Here is a 23,769-nt window from a genome sequence, read left to right as displayed (position 1 = left end):
GAATAATGTATTAATGTGCTTAGTTGCTGGTTGCTTGGCATTCATAAACAGCCTACATTTAGACAAACTATATTTAGAATTATAGAAGAATTAATTATTCTGATTATTATTAATGTAACATACTTGAACACTCGTGTCTTTCCTCATATTGCTGTTGCTGGCATTAACTTCACGTCGTGCCTAAGAACAGCCCTTACCTGTGTTAAATCACTGTAACACATGACCTTGAGTAGCTTGTTGCTAATAAACATTCCTGACACGTTAATACAATTTTTGCTGGATGAGCTTTTTTGGAGCTGCTCTGCAAAGAGAATTTAATCCTTGTTTAACACCTCTGATGTTGGGTTTTGAGTTGTTGTTTTGCGTGGCAGTCTGGGTTGAAGTTTTAATTAAGACTTTTTTAATCTTTGATTGACCCTATGTTAATCTGGAGTGACAGCCTATTTTGAGTGAGGTTTTTTTTTCTTTTTTTTCCTCAAGTAAAGGCTGAGGGGAGCTTTGGGGAACATTCCCCAATGAAGACTTGGTCTAGCCTGCCCTGCAAAGCCTTGTCAGTCCCCCACCGAATGTCATTTGTCCTCATCAGTAGGTCCATCAGTTCTTGCTAAGCTGTTGGCAGTGTTCTTCATTTACCAGTTGTGGCTTCATCCCCTTATGGCACTGCGCTTATCATACACATTTATTATGTGATGACATGTTCAATCAGATGACAGGGTGAGTCGGCCCTCCCCAAAGGGGTCCATGGTCGGTTGTGCAACTCCCTTAGCTAAATGTTTGTCACAGCATTTCTCCTTGAGGATCAACAAAGTATCTAAATATCCGTCAGTCTATCACAACATTAATTAGGCTTGGTAAACTAAGCGCATGCTTAGACATGATTATAAAAATACACGAAGAACATGAGATGCTTGCAATTGCATGCTAATATGATTCTCTATCCCTCTTAAACTCCCTCGATGTCATCACTGATTCAGTCGTACACAGTAGTTATGTGTGACCCAACTGGATTACACTTTGTAGAATGTGTGTGTGTGTGTGTTCACTCTCTCAGGACAAGGCTGTGACTCCAGCAGCTGTGGGAATGTTACTTAGTCCTGCAGGCAGTCATCATTATCACGACCCCTGCGGGTGTTGGCGTAGTCTCAGACCTTGGCCAATAGAGACAACGAGAGAGAGAGGGGAAGCAGTTGTGTCTAAAGGAGGGGAGGAGATAATTTATTTAACTCTCTCAGATGCATTGTGGTGCCCACTACAGTTTTTACAGTATCTAACCTTTTATAATTCATAATATTCTATTCGAGACCTGTCTAGTTTAGTAAGATTTTAAAGCATTTTACATAATTGGATAACATACTGTGTTTTATATGGGCAGAAAAAAGGCTCTATATATATATACATATTGGTTGATTACCTTTAGTCTTTGCCTTTAATTCTATAAGACTGTAAAGTGATTGTGTTTTTTTGTTTGATAACATCAATTTAACAATGCTGATGAAAGTGATGCACTCTGGAATATTTGGTGTCTCTGAAATATTTATCATTAGATTCTATTTCAGTGGACAGATGTGTAGCACTCTCAAAATACATCTGAAGATTGGGAATTATGAGGCTATATACTTGTTTTGAAGTAAAAGGATTTATTAAGATGTTATTCGCCTGTTTTTAGTTAATTTATTTGTCCAAACTGTTAAAAAAATATATAATATTAGAGATATAGGTAAGAGAGAATGAATAAAAACAAATGAAGGTTTGTATGGAAATGAGTGGAGGATATGTAAAATTAAAGAGGAGATAAGTGTTGTTCTTTGGCTGAGACTTTGCAGGCAGACAGCTGGAGGAAATGGCCTGAATCCCTGCATTCCTGCTCTGGGTCAAACATGAGTCTGAGAGACACTGCCAGACCCTCCATTCCTGGAGGATCTCCTTAAACAAAAGGACTATGTGTTGCTGAGAACTTGAAATTGATTGCTTGTTGGAAGTAATCTATTGCATGTTTCTGTAGACTTTATGCTAATCGTAATTGGATCATTAAAAGTATGTCACTCTGTCCGAGTCAGGATCATCTGAAACGCTGCATCTGTTTTAATGTGTCCACTAGCAATAGGTTGATACATACATCAGAATAGCAAATTAATAGAAAAAATCAACACTGGCTTATAAATGTGTTCACTTAGTCAATTAGCTATCAGAAATGTCATTTTCATAATCTACGCTGAAAATGCAGGTTGTCCAGTTTACTAAATAAAATTATTATACAACAAAATTGTGTTTCTCTGCAAAAAAATAATAATAATAATTTGCTTTCGATAGATGTAATTCTCCAAAATGTGCACTCTACTAGATTATTATGTTGGGCGAATGTGAACCAATCAAGTATGTTCAACAACATGGGCAAGGTGATTTAGGCAGGGAGTCACAGAACACACACTCAAATAAGCGTGTGAGCATTTGTAAGTAGCCATCTGTATATCAGACAGTGCGCCGGTACCCAACTGAGTCGATGCTACTGGTATAGTTACATCTTTTTTTATTTTAGTATTGAATTGGTACTGAAGTACCGGTACTTTTGACAACACTAGTTACAATTCCAATTAAGTGAACAAATTATTAGTGGTTGACCAATATGGATTTTTTAATGGCTGATGCCGATACCCAGAGAGCAGGGTGGTTGATACAATGCCAATATATCACACAATTTAATATTGTAAATAACATAAACATAAAATTGCACTATTATTAGCACTATATTTACTCAATTTCACAAAAAAGTTATATTAATAAACTTTTATTATGTTTAATTATCTTTAAAAAAAAAATAAGATTGTATTTTAAACGGTAGATAGTAGTATCTTTTGATTTCTGTTTAGTCATACATTTTTGTAATTTATTTCTGTATGAAGAAATTGTTAATATATTTGAAAGAAGGAAATGACAGTACACACAGTAGTCCAGCAACAATAGTTGGCACATGCGCATTACCAGTCGCATTTTCTCATAAAAGACCCAATCAAACCAATTGTACATACAGTACACAGTGTGAATGGCATTTACTCATAGTGCACGTGAAGCGCTTTTACTTTGAAGTTGCACTTACGCAGTTGTGCGGATCCACCGAGAGCAGCAGCAATCTACTGAGAGTTTAAATGCCGTGGATCACCTGCTTGGATTATCATGGACTGACCATCATGATTTGTGAATTATTAGAGGAACTTTTGATTCTGGCTGATGGAATACGCGCTTCAGAGGAGGATATTAAATGAGTGCTGGATGGGAAGAAAACGCTGGATTTTCATGAGGTTTGTGAATTACATCTGTTTAAATGAAAGATCTGCATATTTGCAGACAGTATATAATAGAAGTTTTATTGATATTTGCCTTTTTATCATTAGACAAGACAGTTAAGAGATACAGGGAACTGTTGAGAGAGATGGGAAGGAAACAGGCAAGCACTTTAACGCGTTGTGGCTCTGATATGCGGACCGTTTAAATGAGACTGTGTTGCACACCAGTCTATTATTGTAGAAACACGATGGCACGTAACAACAAAACGAACTGTGATTGCTCGTTTCCATGTCTCAGACGTTCCTGCACATGCAAGCAGGCAATTCTCTGCACCCTCCAGGCCTTAAGAAACCAATCGGCCAAATGGGAAAATGCATCAGCCGATGCCGATAAATAAAAAAATTCAGAATATCGGACGATTTATTGACATCGGCGATATATCAGTCGACCACTACAAATGATGTTTTCTGACAAACAATTATAAACCCTGTTTACACCTGGTGTTAAGATGCATTTTTGGTGACACCACGTGGTCAGTGCTAAATACAGAAATCAAAACTGGTCTAAAACATTTTGTGAGCAGATTACAAAAACCACATATGGATGTGGTCAAAATAAGCATGTGACCGCATCACATTTGAGGTGTAAAGGCTAATCCACCCTGAATGCATCACCACAGCAGCGAAGCAACGTTTTGTGCAGCCTGCAGTGCATCTCAGTTATACTAACATATAGGCATTACATAGGGCACCCTGCTCTATAGATTTTGTCACTGGCTATTAAAAAATCCATCACCCACTAATGTCAACTCGTGTTACTAATATCAAAGGTCTGAAATTCTTTGTAAGTGTATTTATGGTGGTGTCACCGTGTTTGTCAGCAAAGTGATTTAAACTCCCTCTTCCATAGGCTTATCACATTTCTCCCACATTTCCCACAGAATTAAACCTTTTCTTCCTCAGTTAAAAATCAAAGTTCACAAAGAGGCCATTTTGATAGATAGTGAGCAGCATTGGTGACCCAAGTCTAAGTCTGCAACCTTTGTGGGGTGTAATGTCTGGAGGAATGGCGAAACTGCAATGGTTTATTATTTGTATCTCTTCACTTAGATAGCGAAGCCCTCAGTGTGTTCTCCTGTTGCATGATTTCTACTGTTTCTTGGAAAGGAAGGAGAGTAATTAGTCATCAGGTATAACAGATAGAAATTGCCTCTTTGGCAGCTCTCCTACTGACTGTCATTGAGATATCATTTTAAAGCAGTAGAGGTGCGTGTATTGACTGCTTTGTGCTTATTTCATTTTTCCATTCTTTTTGGCTAATAGTTTTAAAAAGCACCTTCAACCCACTAACTACAAAGCAACTTACCCCAGCATGAATACTAACAAAGGGATCTTTCTTAGCTTGGGAATCTTATGCACGGCTAGATATGAGCGTTATGTGTGACTTCCACTGATAAATGACGACAAGAATGAATGTGCATACCTACATCTGATGACTACCATGGCGAAGACACAATAGTGTATGTTTCTACATGTACGTACAGTATGAATCTAGCATCGGTGTGGGCTTTATCGTGGATCTGCTATGACTCTGAGACCAAGTGAGGCTGGTTTTTTAGGTGTAAGAGATGAGATATTGTCAAGAGATTTTCTTTAGATGATTCTCAGGAAAACATAAATTGCCCTTTGTTCTCATTTTGAGTTTGAAGAGTTTTTCCATATGTGTATTTTCTCTTTTATGGGTATGTTGCTGCAGTGCTGCCATACTGAGATTGTGCCTGAGGCCTCAAGCCTTCCATATCAATGTAGAGGTCAAACTCCAAGAGAGCCCACTCTGCTTTATTGAGCCCCTCTCTATTTCTCCAGCCCCTCTTGTTAAACATTCTGTCCTACCACCCAGGTTTCTCTTTTCCTATTGCTGTCAAGTCTGTTTCCTACAGTATTCTTAAAGGTGAAGTGTGTAGACTTTTAGATATAGAAATATTTTATATTCTCTCAGCTTCATGTAAGCTATTCATAGCTTGATTCCCCCCATAAATATGGACACACCAGTGGTTTAATCCATGTCTTCTGAAGTGATACAGTTGGTTTTGTGTGAAAAGTTCGGACCAAAATGTGTACACTGCTCTGTGCGTGCGTCAAGCGAGAGGAAGTGTAATCAAGCTTCAAATCGTAAAAACCAAGGAAAATGCATATGGCAAGATTTCTAGTAAAAAAAAAATCATTTTGGCCTTTTCTCACCCAAAACCAATTATATCGCTTCAGAAGTCATGGATTAAACCACTGGAGTCGGATTAATTATTTTTATGCTGCCTTTGTGATTTCTGGAGCTCAAAAGTTTGGACTATTGACTTGTGTTTTATTGATGACCTATTCACATCATATCTCCATCAAAATATTCAAAAGTAGTCATAAGAGGTTGAGACTGCATGAGGGTGAGTAAATAATGAGAGAATGATCATTTTTGGGTAAAATATTCCTTTAACAAACAAGCGCTTCAGCCTTTTTTCTCAAGGGGGAATTCACTAATAATTTGCCTAATTGTAACCGCTGATAGCATTGTTTATTTGCACACTATTTTCTAATTTAATAGGCTAATGGTTTAAACACCACCAAAATGGTTCAACACAAAAGTTTTTTGTGCTAAAATACAGTGCACTATAGTGGTGCAATTATTTGTGAATTTGTTGAGTGTTCATTTTAAGGGCTGTGTAGAGGAAAGTAAAATCCCCTCAGCACTGGAGCCAGCAAGCTCCCCACAGAGCCTCTAAAATGTTAATTTCACTGCAAATCTCTGTGGCTCGACTCTTAAGTGCACAGTTCCGGCTCTTCAAAATTCACCTTGTACCTTAATATCCCTCTTTCTGTAACACACATTCCTCAGCATTGGACTGTTTGTCAGCGAGCCCTCTGTTCTGTCACAGTTGCATCTCAGTGTCAGGATGTTGTGTTTCTAATCTCACCCTTTCAGTTGTTGCAATTTTCAGTCAGGATTGTTAAAACATTGCTGAATTTGATGAAATAGCAGGAAATTGTCCCGGACAGCTTCCCAGAGAGCTGTTAACTGTTTTAACATATGTAGGGCAGCAGCCTAGGAGGAGTCTTGACAGTAGAACAAACCATGTTGGAGAAAAGATGAGCTGATGAGACCTTTTTTGGGTCTTGTACTGTCAGAGCAGCACAAATACAAAGGCATTACGTCATGCATATTGTGCTGAGAGTCAGATACTGCTCTGTGTTTGAGAAGATGTGCTGTATGTAGCTCATGGTGGTTTTAGAGTCTCATTTACCAGAAACCGATTGAATAATCCTTCTAATGTACGGCTCACCAATGTATGCTAAATTCAATGGCTTGTCACAGCACAGCTCTAATTTCAGACTCAGAACTTCTTGCAACTTCAGCGCCTGCAACGTCTTCCAAGCTACTTTCCTGCTAATAATATAGGCAAAGCAGGATTTTTAAATCTCCTGTGAAGGGATTTAATTTTATTTCATATATTTTTAGTTTTTAATTAGTGGTGCGTACTAAAACAAACATAACTAGGGCTTCACAATTAATCAAATAAAAAAAAAATTACAATAACACAATTACAATTACCTAACCGTGAAAAGTTTCAATGACAGCATTCCATAGGTTGACTCCTGATGTGTGAATTTTTTAAAAAATAAATTTATTTCTGTGTCTAATTTGGGGGTCAGTGTGATGGGGGCCAATGTGAAGTTGACTGCTTGATTTACTGATGCATAAAATAACATAAAATGCATAAAGTGTTCTCATCTTTTCATTACACATTGTTTGGATCTGTAGCCTACATAAAGAATATGGCACGCAAAATAAGAATTTTAATGTAAATTATAATTTTTGTCATAATCATGCAGCCCTAACCATTACTAGTATTACTCATACTCGGTGTCAGGGGTTTTAAATTTCATCATGTCAACGACACAGTTTGTGCAATGGATATAAATGATACCTCTGATTGTGTGACTTGCTGAGGAGAGGTGTTCTATTACAACTTTTGCCTAAAAGGCAAAATTGGTCAAATAAATAAAATGAAGAAGGGTCCTGAGGCATATCTAGGGATGAGAATGTCATTGAGACTTGTGGGCTCTTTTGACTTGGGCTAATAAGTAAATCACCTAGCAAACATCCAGAACACCCTAGCATAGTGGCAGTGTGTTTTGCATAGGCATTTTCTTCAAAAATATTAAAATGTAGTTTTATTTATGATGCAGGATTGTGAAGAAGGGGAATAGGTTCAGGGCATGTCATAGGCCGAATTCGAAACTGTGTCCCTGCACAACTGCTCCTTATGTGTCATGAGTGCATGCATTAGTCGCTGTACCACAGCGGCAACAGATCTTATTTTATTATTGCATTCAGTCACATTTTATTATGACCACAACAAGCTCTTGTAGTCATAAGGTGGCCTCAAAACTCTGAATGTTGAAGGCACTGACCGTAAAGTGTGCAAAGGCACGCGCGCGCACACACAGTAGGTGACTCAAAAACATGCACCATAGACAAGCATGCACATTGCTCCTTTAGGCCTGTTCACAGAACACTGGCTGTGATGTAACCTTAAAATACCCCTTCTCTGCCCACTGCCTGGGTGTGCTGTATTTTGAGCCTTGGCAGGCCTAATTGGATGAAGTGGAGCATGCTGTAATGTGTTGTCATGGTGAAGAAGTTCTGGGCTGTAATGTGATTTGCTGTAGTGGCAGTCAGGGCTGTAAATTCTCACCGACAGAGCCGAGAGTGTGTCAAACGCGCAGTGTGAGCTAAATGTAGGTGTGCATCGTGCAGAGTCCGCAGTCTATCAAAGGTACACATCATTTGCCAGCTGATCTACTGTCTCTCACACATTACCAAAACACACATTTTACCTCTACACAAACAATCAGAGAGTGTGGAGATGGGAGAAACTAGAGCTGAATTGATCAGTATTGATGGGTGAGTCTGTCATGCCATAATCTCTCTTACCACAGGGAATGTTTGTGTGGCGGAGAGTGTCTCCTCTCGTTCCTTCAGTAGGCTTGTGTGCTTGTGTATGTATGCTTGTGTGACAGGTCAGGGACTAGGGATGGGTCAGGATTGTCGACTCATCATCTAGTTGTCCACCAATCAAGTAGTAAATTCGTGAGGTCAGCAAGTTTATGATTATTATATTATGACTATTTGCTTATTTTTTTCACATTTTTATTTTAGCTTTAAAATTTTTGCCACAGTGTTCTGAAATTGTCATCATGTTGAAATTCTCTCCGAATAGCTGCGTCTCTAAATTCATCCCTAAGTCTTCACGTCCTTATTTAAACCTCTTAAACATCTTTGGAGTGCGTCATGTATTGCGCAGTTTTATGGACCCTGTTTCCACCTGGTATTAAGATGCGTCTTGGGTGATCACATGTAGTCAGATGAGAAACATCGCTGTTTACTCCTGGTCACTTAAATGTGTCTCCTGTAACCACTTGTGATCAGATTTGGAAGGGAGGGACTCTGTTTCATGACGACATACATCAATCACTATGTCAGTGAGTTCCTGCGTGATAATAAACCGCAACAAAGTCAGAAAAGACAAAGAAAGTGCGAACAAAATGGCGTGCTATTTCTCCCTTATGCAGCTGAAATTTAATCTAAGCTCAAACGTAACATTTCGAACAGAATTGTCTGTTATTTTAGTGGATTAGTTGTATTAACATTAGCTGCAGATGTTCATGCTTCTCATAAGTGTCCCTGCATGTTGATATCAGACACTGAGGAAGATCCGTGAAGTTCTTGTGCTTGTGTATATATCTGCTTTTTATGTGATCCGATCACCAAAAACGCATCTTAAAACCAGTTGAAAACAGGGTCTTAGTGTCATGAGCAATGAGCATGGTGTTTTATGACTGCATGTTAAGTTACAAACAGTTCAGCGTTTAAGAACCTGTCTCAAGACCACGACAATTGGACAAAAAAGCGGTGCAAATGTAGCTTAATAGACCTGCCACTGACTTGTATGTCGTTAATATTAATTAAATAACAATAGCAAGAAAAATATTCACTGATCTTGGCTGTATAACTTTAGTAGCTTTAAAAAATATGAATGTAATTATCAAGCAGATAAGACCAGTAATTTAAGTAGTTTTTTTGAACAACACATTATTTATTTTTTATTTTTCCATTTCTGAATGCTTACTGAGTACTTTATACTGTTGTTAAAAACTTTATTTTTAGTTTATTTATTTATTCTAGCTAGGCCTATTTCTTTGTTGTTGTTTTTTTACTTAAATTACTTAAGTGTTTACAAGATTTACTTCAATTAGTCTGTATTTTGTTGTGGTATCGAAACTAGTATTGAAAATTGTCAAATTGCTTTCATATGTAAGCAAAACAGACATTATAACTGAATTATATCCAAATGAATCAGGATTGAATCTTAATCAGAATTGAACTGAATTGAGAGCTTGTAAATCGTAATCAAATCTGGAAGTCTGTATCGATAAGCAGCCCTACATCTTATGTGAATGCCCCATATGAAACATACCTGATGGGAGTGTGGTGGATTGCTTACTAACCTTTTCTGTGCAGTCATCCAATTTTACAGCTTTGTTGCCATGACAACGTAATGGCATAAACCCTGTAATCCCGCAAAAACAGTGTTTTAAACAAATATACAGCTCAAATAACACAAGTTTTAACCGAAATGCTGTAGATTGTGCTTAACTTGTATTGAACCTGGAATATTCCTTTAAAGCTGTCTTGAGACAAACCATTGACTAGTTCAGAGGTCTTCAACCTTTTTCAGGCCAAGGACCCCTTGTTGGGTAGAGAGATGGAGCCGGAGTGTTGCGTTTTATGCCTATAAAAACATGGATGGTAGGCTACCATATTATTGTATGTACATACTTCATGATGTTTACAATGCAAATCCGTTGAAATAATTATTAAATGCTGCCCTGCTGAAAAGACCAGCTAAAACCAGCATAAGCTGGTTGGCTGGTTTTAGATGGCCTTAGCTAGTCTTAGCTGGTCAGGTTGGTCATGATGAACTTAGCTGGTCAGGGTGGTCTTAGCTGGTCAGGGTGGTCTTAGATGGTCTCCCAGCCTGACCAGCTAAACAGTGTTCAAACTCGCTCTGAAACCTGCTAACTGACTAGTCTGGCTAGGCTGAGCGACCAGCTAAAACCAGCCAACCAGCTTATGCTTGTTTTAGCTGGTCTTTTCAGCAGGGATGTACAGCAGGGGTCTGCAACATTTTTGACATGAAGTGACATTTTTAAATTCCCCTGTAAATCCCTGTGCCAAACCTCCTCCAAAAAGACAGATAGATAGATAGACAGACAGAAAAACAGACAGACCCTGTCCATGCAGAATAAAACAACTTTTATGAAGTTACTAAAATGGAGCCTTCATCTCATTTGAGTGATCGATTTTATACATATATTTTAAAATGACTGTTGATTTAATTGAGTAAACATTTGTAATGAGGAAAACAATGACTGAGTGCACCTTGAATTATGTTGATTAGTCACCATCTTGTGTGTCTGGAACGTTAAGGACCGTGTATGCCAGCTTGATAATCTCAGCGGTAACTATTTATTTACACCAGGCAAGTAAGCTATTGTTCTGAAAGCAGGCTGTCATCTGCTCAACCGCACAGCATGACCAACGTAAAGCAAACGCGTTTATTCATGCGACCCTCCACTACAGCGCTGCTGAACCTGATGTGTGTCGCGCATTGAGTGGTTTGTCCAGGCTGCACGCTTCTGCTGACTAGCGCTGTTTAGTCACACTAAGATTTGGCATGCAGCTGCGAAGGACTTCAACATGTCGATAATTCATCCTCCTGTCTCTTGCTGTCACTTCTGTGGGAGTGAGTGATTATTACAAATGCCACCAAGGTGTATCAAACAATAATTTGCGGCCCCCCTGCTGTGTTGAAGACCCTTGGACTAGTTGATTTTAACAATACAGTTGAAGTCAGAAGTTTTCATACACTCCACAAACTATAGTTTTGGCAAGTCATTTAGAACATCTACTTTGTGCATGACACGAGTAATTTTTCAAATAATTGTGTACAGAAAGACTGTTTCACTTTTAATTGACTATATCACAATTCCAGTGGGTCAGAAGTTTACATACACTAGGTTAACTGTGCCTTTAGGCAGCTTGGAACATTCCAGAAAATTATGTCAAGCCTTTAGACAATTAGCCAATTAGCTTCTGATAGGAGGTGTGCTGAATTGGAGGTGTACCTGTGGATGTATTTTAAGGCCTACCTTTACACTCAGTGCCTCATCATGGGAAATCAGAAGAAATCAGCCAAGACCTCAGAAAAACAATTGTGGACCTCCACAAGTCTGGTTCATCCTTGGGAGCAATTTCCAAATGCCTGAAGGTACCACGTTCATCTGTACAAACAATAGTCCGCAAGTATAAACACCGTGGGATCATGCAGCCATCGTACCACTCAGGAAGGAGACTCATTCGCATCCTAAAAATAAATGTAGTTTGGTGTGAAAAGTGCAAATCTATCCCAGAACAACAGCAAAGGAGTTTGTGAATTTTCCTGGAGGAAACCGGTAGACAAGAATCTATATCCACAGTAAAACTAGTCCTATATCGACATAACTTGAAAGGCTGCTTAGCAAGGAAGAAGCCACTGCTCCAAAACCGCCATAAAAAAGCCAGACTAGAGTTTGTAAGTGCACATGGGAACAAAGATCTTCTTTGATCCTCTGGTCTGATGATACAAAAATTGAACTGTTTGGCCATAATGACCGTTGTTATGTTTGGAGAAAAAAGGGTGAGGCTTGCAAGCTGAAGAACACCATCCCAACCGTGAAGCATGTGGGTGGAAGCATCATGTTGTGGGGGTGCTTTGCTGCAGGTGGGACTTGTGCACTTCACAAAATAGATGGCATCATGTGGTAGGAAATTTATGTGGATATATTGAAGCAACATCTCAAGACATCATCCAGGAAATTAAAGCTTGGTCTCAAATGGGTCTTCCAAATGGACAATGACCCCAAGCATTCCTCCAAAGTTGTGGCAAAATGGCTTAAGGACAACAAAGTCAAGATATTGGAGTGGCCATCACAAAGCCCTGACCTCAATCTGATAGAAAATTTGTGGTCAGAAGTGAAAAAGTGTGTGTGAGCAAGGAGGCCTACAAATCTGACTCAGTTATACCAGTTCTGTCTGGAGGAATGGGCCAAAATTCTAGCAACTTATTGTGAGAAGCTTGTGGAAGGCTACCCAAAATGTTAAGTTAAACAATTTAAAGGCAATGCTACCAAATGCTAACAAAGTGTATGCAAATTTCTGACCAACTGGGAATGTGATGAAAGAAATAAAAGCTGAAATAAATCATTCTCTCTACATTATTCTGACATTTCACATTCTTAAAATAAAGTAGTGATCCTAACTGACCTAAGACAGGAAATGTTTTCTAAGATTGTTGGTCAGGAACTGTGAAAAACTAAGTTTAAATGTATTTGGCTAAGGTGTATCTAAACTTCTGACTTCAACTGTATGTAGATTAGCACATCTCTAACAGGGACACAAACTGATTATATCTTTCCTTCTTCAACAGCGTGTGTCTATGCAGGCAGCATCTGTGTGTGATAGATAAACCCAAAATTCATGAGTGAGCTATGAATCAGGCTTAGAGAACCTTTGATGTCCCATACTACGAGGAGACATTCCAAAGCCTGCTGTATGTGTGTGCGTGTGAGAAAAGTGAGCCGTATTAGCAGTACGAAGGCAAGAGCAGCAGCTGTCAGCTCATACCCATCAGCTACGCTATGACTCTATTGTCTGAGGAGACAGTGGGTAGATGCCTGAGGGTTGGCACTGACACACACAGACACGCGCCACATCAACTGTTATTTCGCACATGAAGGTTTTGTCACGCTTCATGGGCTGTAATTCATTATATCAAGTTTATTATTTTGATGTTTTTCTCACGGTTTCCCTTTCCAATTGTCATAATCAGAAAACGTGTACACAAACATACAACGATCAGCCACAACATTGGGCTGGTTTGAGTATTTCTGTAACTGCTGATCTCCTGGGATTTTCATGCACAACAGTCTCTAGAATTTACTCCAAATGGTGCCAAAAACAAAAAACATCCAGTGAGCGGCAGTTCTGTGGATGGAAATGCCTTGTTGATGAGAGAGGTCAACAGAGAATGACCAGACTGGTTCGAACTGACAAAGTCTACGGTAACTCAGATAACCACTCTGAACAATTGTGGTGAGAAGAATAACATCTCAGAATGCTATTCTGAGATGCGGGTTGGCGTTGTTTTGGCAGCACGAGAGTGACGTACACAATATTAGGCAGGTGATTTTAATGTTGTGGTTGATCGGTTTAATTACATATAGTATAATGATAGTTTGCCAACAGCCGAGGTACTGTTGGTCTGATGTGCAGCTGTTTCTATAGCAGCAACCAGGTAACAATGCTAACGTCTTCCTCTGGTCTCTCTGACAGCTTTTTCTCAGGTAACGCATTCATGTACACATGAGATAGAACTGAGAGTTCCCCATGTTGCTTTATGCTGTAAGTTCTTAAAACCCAGCATAGACAGGTTGAAATTTTCGATTCAACATTTTCAATGCGTCACTCAAAACCTAGTGAGCTGCCTACATTGAAAGCACTTTTGAACATCATACAGTAGGTGTGTTCAAGTGTTCAATTTGACATTAAAACCTACCTATACAGCACTTTTGGTCTTAATAGGTGCGTTCAAATGTTCTATTCAGCATTCAAAACCTAGTGATCTAAATTGAACTTTTTGGCATCATGGTTATATTTGAATGTTCGATTCAATACTTAGATTTGCCACTCAAAATGTAGTAAGCTGCCTAACTAGACAGCATTTTTAGACATCATAGCCACTTTGAAGCATTCGAATTGAACATTTGAGCATGCTTATGCTGCCCAAAAATGCGCTCTTGCTAGGTGGCTCAGTTTTTTTTGAGACACTGCTAATAAGAAACTGTTACAGCCTTCTCCTTTAGCTTCACAATAAGAGATATTCGATGGTGGAGTACGAGGCCTTTTGAAGAGATAGATTCAGTGATAAACACACACAAACAGAACAACACTCTCCATCGCCCCACCTGTGATGCACGCAGCACGCACCCTCGTCTGTTTGTTTCGATACATCACCTGATTTGTTTGCCTTGTGTGGGCTGACCTGTTTTTCCTCTGTCGTGCTGTGTGTTTTCTGTGATGTGATAATGGTTCATCTCTAGGTGACCTGAACAAAGCGTGTCTATGCGTGTGTTTGCACTGTTTTGTTTAGGAGCCCTGAGGACAAACTGGTGTTTTGGGTTTTGTTGCCCTTGAGCAGAATTCATATTCCAGATTCCTCCTCTCTTTGCTCTCTCCTTGTACATTCATATTTGTTGATTCTTCTGGTTTGACGATCCAGCCAATCAAGTGTAAATGCCACCATGTTATCTGAACAGAAATTGGATCAGGTGTTTATAGGCTACTTACAAGGTCACACATGTGAGTTGGTTTCCGTGCGTAGTTGAACAAATGGGTCAGTATTACAATCTAGCGCTATCAGGTACAGCAGGGATATTCGTCACCCTGTTTTATAAAAATAGTTATCCCATTCATTTTCAGCCAAGTGCTTACACACACAGATTATTACATGAGTAATGTTGCTCTCTCACATTCACAAACCTGCACACCTGTGCACTACTATTTGATCTCATGCCAGCCAGATGGCACACATGGGCATTTTCTAGGAATCTCCTGGCCTCCTGAATTCATTATATGCTGACTTCAGTATCACAGACTCCATAAGTAGGACTGGTTCAGGCTAGTCATCCGATAGCCAACTAGATGATTAGTAAGGTCACACCAGAGTAAATATACAAAGCTTACTTGAAGTCAGCATGAAATCAGTCAACTTTTTTTAATCGTTGCACATTATTCTAAATGTAACACCTACTTTTCAAAATCCAGTCATTTACCAATGGATAAAATCAAGCCCTGTCCCTCAAATTGTTAATAAATAGACTGTTTCACTATAAAATATGTCAAATTTGGAAAGTAAACAGTACAATGGGTTGCAAACAGTGTTTTATCTCCACTTTGTGACAGACTTATTGTTGACATCCCACTGAATAATCTTTTTTTTTTTTTTTTTTTAAATATGTGGTTTTGCACATTCCTAAGGACAAGGTGATTCCATGCAGAGTAGGTGTGTGGGTGTGTGTGTGTGCGTGTTCTGCTAACTCCAACTCATCGACTGCAGTGACGTGCACTGCCAACACCTGAACCTCAAATCTGTAAGTCAGATTTGCATGTTATTTCTCTGGTTTTATTCACACCATGGATTTTAAGTACCTTTGTCCTCTTCGCCTATTTTAGTGAATTAAAGGAATATGACCAGCCTCAGTCTGCACACATGAAGCAAATGCGAATTTAAAGCATAGCCTCATGAAACAATAACAACCTTCCTCTCTTCACCGTGACCTTTACTCATCATTCCCTACGTCACAAGTTTTCTTCTGTCCTTCACACCCTGTCAAGTAAACACTATAGGGCACATCAAACACACAACCTATATCCTCTGCTCCCAGTCTTTCCTTTTTAAAAACACAACGACAGCTGCTACCACCAGGGGGTGCATGTCTGACACCCCAAAAACAGAGTTGCAGGAAATCAATGGAGGACGCAAGCTGTGCTGTGATTGACAGATCCTGTCCTGTCAGGTATACGCTGAGTCACTGGATGCAGGCTGTAGTTGTGTGTGCAAGAGGGACAGAGTGAGTGTGATTAAAAGCTCCAGGGCGCATAAACCAACACCACTGTCTTTCTGTGTGTGATGATGGGATCAGGAAGTGGTTGTAAGCAATGCTTTATTAAAAAGTGTTGAAGCTTTATTAGCTTCTTTTAATTTTACAGCACTTTGGCATACTCTGTTGTTTTTAAAGTGCTTTAAAAATAAATTTTAATTAAAGGAATGTTCTGGGTTCAAGACAACTTAAGCTCAATCAACAGCATTTGTGGCATAATGTTGATTACCACAAAAAATGCATTTCGACTCGTCCCTCCTATTCTTTAAAAACAGCAAAAATCGAGGTTGCAGTGAAGCACTTACAATGGAAGTGAATGTGGCCAATTTTTAGAGGGTTTAAAGGCAGAACTGTGAAGCTTATAATTTTATAAAAGCACTAACGTGAATTCTTCTGTTAAAACTAATGTATTTTCTGAGCTGTAAAGTTATTTAAATTGTCATTTTTACAGTCATTTTAGGGTTTGTTGACTTTACATCGTCATGGTAATGAAGTTGTAAAATTGGCTTTAGCTTTATACAGAAAAGGTTTGCAAATAATTTTACCACACTAAAATGTGGCCATCGTCAAGTAAATTTCATTAGGCTGAATTTATTCACCCTAATGATGTTGCAACATTTTATGGCTTTTTTTCCATGGAACACATAAGGACATGTTTAGGAGAATGTTCACACTGCTCCTTTACTTACAGTGAAAGTGAATAGTGACCACGACTGTCAAGCAAGATTTTCAGTGAATAAGAACACACATTTTGGTCTGTTCCTCATATATAGCTATCAAATGGCTTCAGCAGACTTGGAATGCAGTGCATGAGTAAAGTGGACTACTTTTGTGGTGTTTTTTTTTTTTTTTTTTTTTTCATTTGTATTGCACTTTTCACAATACACATAATTTCAAAGCAGCTTTACAGAAAATCCTGCTGTTATGTCTGTTATGTTTTGGCAAGATACAATTTGTGCACCACCCTACACAAAGACATGTCACTAACACTTAATTTTTAATTGGAATATTACCTTGATAACAGCCACAAAATTCATGTTTATAGTTCTTAAGATGGTTGCTTTGTGTCTAATTTACATTTATTTTCACTTGTGTAGTTTATCTTTGTGTGGGACTTAGTAAAAGCAATCATGTAAAATACAGTACATCATGGGTAATATCACAAATAAATGACATCAGTTTTAAAAATCAAACGTGAGCAGTTGCCACCCAGATTCACTTGATCATAAACAGCAAAAATTTGGCTTCTTCTTCGAAGTGACCATTGTATGTACCCTTCGCTAACAGGCTTGTGGAAGAGCACTTCATAAAGGGATTATGTTGCTCACTTTTGTTTGGAACAACCCTTCCAGTAGTACCCTTCAAGCGAGATTTTGCCCATGTTCTTGTAACATCGACCTATCAGAAACATAGCTGTAGCCATCCACTCCATCTTTAGCCATGATTTACACCATTAAGATCATAGAATTAGCATCACAAACTGTTTACATGTAATCTCCTTTTTGTGTGCGCGCGTGTGCACGTGCACGCGCGGCTGCGCGCTCAGTTTGAACTTGCAGAATTGGAGCTAATTACTATGTGAGCCATTAAAACAGTTTGAAGTCATTTAGATCTGGCACTGGGTGTAGGCTGGCTTCCAAGGAGTGTGTTAGTTTAAAAGCATCCGGATACACAAACACATTTAATACTTGATTTTGTCAGTTTACTCAGACACTTAAAAAAAAAACAAGGAATTTACAGAAGGAAGAATATAACATAAATTTGGGGAGAATTTCTCCAGCTGTTGTAAAAACGTGCCCTGAAAGGGTGATGTGGCATCAGCCAAACTTTTGGGGTGAAACTTTTTCACAGACTCACCTTGAAGTGCATCTACACTGACTAAAACAAAAAGCCACTTTCAGTGCGCCTCTATGGTCACGCTCCACAGTGCATCTGAACTCAGTGACTGATGCCAGAGGCATTGTTGAGAGCAAACACTATGAATAACTACATGCATGCTTTGTAATAAAAGACTAAAGTGTTTGTGGCTTGAACTGGATTGTATTGGAGTTGTGTCCTTTGGATCCTACATTGTAATTTGATAGCCAGCAAATAAACTTAATTGTGACAACACCTATGCTAAAAATCTATAATTGATTTCATAACTAGTGTGAAGCCTTGAAAGGCAGTTAATGAAGCCATATAAATTCAGATAACTGTTGGTTCCTTTGTAGATTTTGACTTTTTTTATTAGATAAAAACGAGTTTCCAAAAATCTGACCCACCTTTACAGGAGTTCTTGATACTTGTTCTGAGCTGTGCTATATGACTGTTTCATCATACAGTTCTAAGCATTTGTGTTAGGTGAAGCATTTATGTTTAAGCATTTTTAGAAAGAATGTCAATCCAGTTTTGTACTATGCAAATATACTTGCATCTGAGTCAAAGGGTTTGGCCATGCCTTCATGAATAATATAGAGCTTCTGAGGCACTGCTGATGCAGAGCTGTCAAATAGCACATCTGTCACATTTCAGTGACGTTTACTCATTATCGATTTCAAACCCAGAAGACAGAAAAAAATCTTTACGTTTAAAAGTAATGCACATTCTCATTGTTGTCCATCTTGTCCAAGTTAAAATTTTGTGTTTAAAAGTGTTTAGTGTTTTGGGACCCTTTAAAACAACTGACAGAAGCTACAAGAGGAAACTCTGATGATCTGTTCCAAAACCTGGTGAGCCGCCTACCAAGACAACTTTTCAAAGGAATAGCCTATTCCGGGTCAAATAAAAGTTAAGCTCTACTGACACTGTGGTATACAACAGAAACTTTGTTTTGACTCGTCCCTCCTTTTCTTAAAAATTAAAAAAAAAATTAAGATGACAGTGAGGCACTCACAGAAATGTGAAGTTTATAATTTTAAAAAGCTCTTTCATTAATTTTGTTGTATTTTTAGCTCATCAATATGCTTAGGTCAAAATTTATTGGAATCGATTGAGAGTCTAGTTTTCTGTGTGCTTCACGTAAGGAGCACTATATATGTGATATGTGTGGAGTTGCCGTCTATGTAGAGTTCCAAATCAGTCATCTATTAAGTTTCATGAGAGTTAGTATGCTGCCTTAAGAGGCAGCTGCCTGTGTTGACATTACAAGGAATCTCATAGGTTTTGGAACAGGGCTTGAGATAATATTTATATCTTAAGATAAGACTGACCTTGAACTAAAGAGCATTGGAGAACGTTTCCCTGAAGGGATGGATTTTGGGCAGGGATTGAGTTTAAATCTCACCTCAGAGCTGTGCTATATGAGAAAAATCTTGTATGTGGCATTTATTCTGAAAGGGAGGGGGTGTAGCATGCCATTGTTTGGCCAGTACTGAGCTCTCTGAACAATGCTAATAAAATTGTTGGCGAAGTATAGAGATTTCTTATGAATTGCCATTACTGTAACACAGTCTCCTTAATACAGTCATAGAGACAATCTGTGGATGCTTTAATCCAATATGTGGATGTATGGAGTAAAACAAAAGAGAGCGAGAGATAAGGAGAGACAATGAAAAGGGAGATAATGTGAAGTTACATAGAGGAACAGGCGATGCTGAGTGGCTTTTCACAGTCGCTGAGCTGCAGTGAAGCCTGATTCTATCTGACTTTCATATTAAGGCGAGTCGCTGGGATTCAAGATTCCTCTCGCTCAGCTCCCTGTATTCCTTTACCACAGAGCCTGTCAGATTTCCTCTCTTCCATCTCCTCTGTTTGTTCTGTCTCTGTCTCTCCCTTGTGTCCTGTCTGTCTGTGTTTGTCTTGTCCTTTGACTTTCTGTCATTTTCATTTTGTCTTTTGGTCATGGTGAGGGATGCTGCATGTGGAGAGGTGCAGAGAATGGAGGGGGTTTCTTTCTGTCACAAAGTTTGAGAGTCTAAGGGTGCTTTCACACTGGAGCTTTTGTTCCAAACTTTGAACTATGTTTTGAACCTGGGAGTGCAAAAGCAGGGTTGCAACGAACAATTAGTTTGATAATTGATTAATCTTCAATTATGTCTTCAATTAATCGCATAAAACAAAACTAGATTTTATTTCCTGCATTTCATTAAAATTTGATTTATAAAAAACAACAGAAATGATAAAGGGCGTAAGGATTTGGTTCGATTTACGGTACTGAATTAAATTTGATACTCTCAAAAAACTTTAAAAAAAGCCTGAATCATGATACACTATATTGCCAAAAGTATTCGCTCATCTGCCTGTAGACGCATATGAACTTAAGTGACATCCCATTCTTAATCCATAGGGTTAATATGACGTCGGCCCACCCTTTGCAGCTATAACAGCTTCAACTCTTCTGGGAAGGCTTTCCACAAGGTTTAGGAGTGTGTTTATAAGAATTTTTGACCATTCTTCCAGAAGCGCATTTGTGAGGTCAGACACTGATGTTGGACGAGAAGGCCTGGCTCACAGTCTTCGCTCTAATTCATCCCAAAGGTGCTCTATCGGGTTGAGGTCAGGACTCTGTGCAGGTCAGTCAAGTTCTTCCACACCAAACTCGCTCATCCATGTCTTTATGGACCTTGCTTTGTGCACTGGTGTGCAGTCATCTTGGAACAGGAAGGGGCCATCCCCAAACTGTTCCCACAAAGTTGGGAGCATGGAATTGTCCAAAATCTCTTGGTATGCTGAAGCATTCAGAGTTCCTTTCACTGGAACTAAGGGGCCAAGCCCAGCTCCTGAAAAACAACCCCACACCATAATCCCCCTTCCACCAAACTTCACAGTTGGCACAATGCAGTCAGACAAGTACCGTTCTCCTGGCAACCGCCAAACCCAGACTCATCCATCAGATTGCCAGATGGAGAAGCGTGATTCGTCACTCCAGAGAACGCGTCTCCACCGCTCTAGAGTCCAGTGGCGGTGTGCTTTACACCACTGCATCCGACGCTTTGCATTGCACTTGGTGATGTATGGCTTGGATGCAGCTGCTCGGCCATGGAAACCCATTCCATGAAGCTCTCTATGCACTGTTCTTGAGCTAATCTGAAGGCCACATGAACTTTGGAGGTCTGTAGCGATTGACTCTGCAGAAAGTTGGCGACCTCTGCGCATTATGCGCCTCAGCATCCGCTGACCCCGCTCTGTCATTTTACGTGGCCTACCACTTCGTGGCTGAGTTGCTGTCATTCCCAATCGCTTCCACTTTGTTATAATACCACTGACAGTTGACTGTGGAATATTTAGTAGCGAGGAAATTTCACGACTGGACTTGTTGCACTGATGGCATCCTATCACAGTACCACGCTGGAATTCACTGAGCTCCTGAGAGCGGCCCATTCTTTCACAAATGTTTGTAGAAGCAGTCTGCATGCCTAGGTGCTTCAATTTATACACCTGTGGCCATGGAAGTGATTGGAACACCTGAATTCAATTATTTGGATGGGTGAGCGAATACTTTTGGCAATATAGTGTAAGTTAAGTTAGATTTTTGTATTATTATTATTATTACTTTTAGGGCAAATGCAAAACATTTCCTTTCCTTTTGCATGTAAAACCTAACAAAAGTGCTTTTTTCTCCCAATTTGTAATGTCCAAATCCCAATTTGCTCCAAGTCCTCGTGGTGGCGTAGTGACTTGCCTCAATCCGGGTGGCGGAGGACGAATCTCAGCTGCCTCCGAGTCTGAGACTGTCAATCCGCGCATTTATCACGTGGCTCGTTGAGTGCCTTACCATGGAGACATAGCACATGTGGAGGCCCATGCCATCCACCGCGGCATCTACGCACAACTCACCACGCGCCCCACCGAGAGCGAACCACATTATAGCGATCACGAGGAGGTTACCCCATGTGACTCTACCCTCCCTAGCAACCGGGCCAATTTGGTTGCTTAGTAGACCTGGCTGGAGTCACTCAGCACGCCCTAGGATTCAAACTCGTGAACTCCAGGGGTGGTAGCCAGCGTCTTTACGACTGAGCTACCCAGGCCCCCAACAAAAGTACTTTTGATTAAACTGCAAAATGATCCATCAGGATGTAGTGGGACTAAAAATCAGCCAATCAGAGGGCAAAGGTGACACCAGAATTTAATTATAATAATAATTCTGCTCAGCTGAAAATATTTTATTACAGTTTGTTCGATACATATGCTTGTACACTGTCACTGATTACATACATTTTAAATTTTAATGGGTTCATTTAAATTTTATACTAAAATTGTAAGTTTTAAAATAATATTGTCGCTAATTGGATGTTTCTAAACTATTCTTTTCAAAAATAAATTTTTATAATGGTAGTGTATGCTTTTCCAGTACCATAATATTTGCCATAGTATGAATTTACTGGTGAAATTACATTTGGCATTATCTGGAGGACTATCAAATATCAGGACTCTTAGCATTATTACAAATTATATTCAACCCGTTACTGATCAAGCTTCTCCGTGCTTGGGGCACACATCCAACAAATCGATAATGAAATTCATTTTTTGACGATTTTCATTATTGATTATTATCGATTTTTTTTTTTTCAATTAGTTGTTTCTTCTCTTTGCAACAGTGAACAGTTTGAAAATGTGGTCTGGGGTTTGGGTCATTGTAACTTCTAACAGCTTAGCATTAAAGCAGTCCATCCTAAATCATGGATATGGACTGTTATTGATAATGTATAATTTGCATCTTTGCATGCTCCCTGTCACTCTTATCATACTATTTTTAAATTTTTTAGCTGCTTGTGTCCAAATGAATTGCCTTCAGAGCAGTTTCTATAGCTGGCATTCTTCACATATCTTGCAATGGTGGCAAACAAACACAAGTGTCGTCCTGTATGTGAAAAGTTTTGGAGGTAAATCCAAACGGACAGCAAAGTGAATAAAATGGTGAAGCTGGCATATTCTCTGCAGCTACAGCAGTAGAGTAAACAGAACTCTGGTTCAGACCAAGCAAACAAACCAAGTTTATAGTTTAAGAGTGTATCACAATCCCATGCTTTGCCATTCTCACTTAAGCCTGCAAAACAGTCCACCTGATTGAACACTTAGCAACTCCCTTCAGTAATCCAGCACAGAGCCCTTGTTATGTAACCTTTTTGTATGCAGTTGAATGTGGGCAGAATCCTAATCTTGCCTACTAAGTCAGCTATCTCTCAGGTGATTGGACACTTTACCCTGCTGACCCAACGACTGGCATGTAGGCCCCATCTGTTACACCTGTCATGTGACCAGGTTAATATTTTTTATGGCTACTAAATCTGACAACACCTCTTCATACCTCACCAACAGTCCAGGAATGCATACTTCACAATAAGTGGCCCTGGCACACAGCCAGTGTAACAGTGGACGTGAGCATCTTGGAGAAGGGCACAACCATTACACTTGTCAGTTAGTGTAAGTGTTGATTTTGTTGATGAAACTTACTTTTAAGTGAAATGTGTAATTTCTGCGCCACTAGTGTCACCAAAAGGAATTGCAAATATTCCCAAGCAGGTTTCCTGAACACTTCCCCCCCTGTCTGCCATTGTAGGTATACTGATTGTCCTGCCCCAAACTCACAGCATTGGTTGAGACAGTGTTACAACATCCTAAAACAGTTGGAATGGCTCCGACCCCCAGTGCAAGTCTTAAACTGTCGATTCTGAAATGGTAATGAAAAAGAGACATGTAATGAGAGAAAATAATTGAAAACCCAAAATCACAACTTTCTTTATGGTACTGTATA

The 23,769-nt window shown here is 39.3% G+C and overlaps 1 protein-coding gene across 2 annotated transcripts in view; it reads left to right on the top strand.

The window, feature by feature from the left end:
- LOC127416797 (signal-induced proliferation-associated 1-like protein 3) overlaps positions 1-23,769 on the top strand; it is a 121,552-nt gene that overhangs the window by 40,727 nt on the left and 57,056 nt on the right. The window contains exon 1 of one of the 2 annotated variants that reach the window (XM_051656345.1): positions 15,465-15,581. The exons of the other annotated variant lie outside the window; for it this stretch is intronic. The gene's annotated coding sequence lies outside the window, so the exon portion shown is untranslated. Of the gene's footprint in view, positions 1-15,464; positions 15,582-23,769 lie in introns of those variants that run through there. 2 annotated transcript variants of the gene reach the window in all.

This window comes from Myxocyprinus asiaticus, chromosome 26 (assembly GCF_019703515.2).
Source record: "Myxocyprinus asiaticus isolate MX2 ecotype Aquarium Trade chromosome 26, UBuf_Myxa_2, whole genome shotgun sequence".
NCBI classification, from domain to species: Eukaryota; Metazoa; Chordata; class Actinopteri; order Cypriniformes; family Catostomidae; genus Myxocyprinus; species Myxocyprinus asiaticus.
Note: the sequence above shows the minus strand (reverse complement) of the source record. Positions and strands in the feature narration are given on the sequence as shown.